This window comes from Macadamia integrifolia, chromosome 4, assembly GCF_013358625.1.
Source record: "Macadamia integrifolia cultivar HAES 741 chromosome 4, SCU_Mint_v3, whole genome shotgun sequence".
NCBI lineage: Eukaryota > Viridiplantae > Streptophyta > Magnoliopsida > Proteales > Proteaceae > Macadamia > Macadamia integrifolia.
The window spans coordinates 4,585,890-4,586,996 of NC_056560.1; the positions used below are offsets into that span (position 1 = coordinate 4,585,890).

At 37.0% G+C, this 1,107-nt stretch overlaps 1 protein-coding gene across 2 annotated transcripts in view; it reads right to left on the reverse strand.

Moving 5' to 3' along the window:
- The window catches only part of LOC122076209, a 30,865-nt gene extending 30,024 nt beyond the window's left edge, over positions 1 to 841 (reverse strand). The window contains exon 1 of one of the 2 annotated variants that reach the window (XM_042641532.1): positions 474 to 841. The gene's annotated coding sequence lies outside the window, so the exon portion shown is untranslated. Of the gene's footprint in view, positions 1 to 467 lie in introns of both variants that reach the window. The other variant, XM_042641531.1, reaches the window with a different exon arrangement.
- Positions 842 to 1,107: the final 266 nt, after the last annotated feature.

The window sequence follows — 1,107 nt, forward strand, 5'->3', positions numbered from 1 at the left end:
AACTACTCCAAGAGTTTTTATTACTTTAAGACACAGATGGTTCAAATAGTCAACATCAAAAAGTATCCCAAAGAGCAACTCGAACCTTCCATAAATCAATACCCAGAAGCAGCCCAAAATGAATCCATTCAGAAACCCTTGTTAGCCGCATGCAACAGATGATCACCTCGAATTCATTCTCCCACATATATATACGAAGTAAACGAACCTAAGTCATGTACCTATACCATTCCCAAATATGTCCGATGCTCCATAGAATTCAAAACACAAAACATGCAACCCAAAGAACTCAAACAGCAGCTAACTATTCACTTTCTCCAGTCACAATAAAAAACGCAGGTACGAGCTACCAAATATATCAATTAACTTATAATCACTTCTAAAAATACATAAAAACGAACTTTTTAGCAGATCCAAATCTCTAAGAACTCAATTCGATCAAAAATTAGATAAGCTTTTCATCTCACCCCTACCAGACAAAGCCACTCTTCTACACAGAACCGATGCAGTTGGTTCTCCACTCAGTAATCAATAAGGCTCCAGTGAACCCGCCATTACTACCCAATAAAAAGAATCTCTTCGAAAGCTCGACAAGATCATCTCTTTCTTTCTCTGTTATTCTCTATTTTGTTTGTTTTGGCTTTCTGACAGGTTTCGAATTTTTTTTTCAGACAGAAATGACGGCTTGAATCCCCTCTCTCTCTCTCGCTCAAAGGATCGGATTTTTTTTCTTTCTTTTTTTTCTACATACACTCGATATTTTTCGTCCTTTCTGGTTTTTTCAGTCAAACACAGAATTCGAATAGCCCACCACGTCTCTGCACTAAAGTTTGGCTCCTTTGTTTCGGAATTTTACCTTTGTGACACTGGAGAGTGGAGACTGTTGCCTGTTACTAGTCTGACCAATTTGCCCTCACCATCTACGATGGTTATTTGATATATATATATATATATATTTTGTGTTTCTCTCTCCTGAAATTCCATTATATATGTATTCCTAGGCATGGATTGCATATAAGTTTGTGTAATGGTAGTATTGTATTCTCCACTTAAGCTCACCAAATTAATAATTAGCCACAGTAAAATCAGTGACCCTCTGAACAGGCT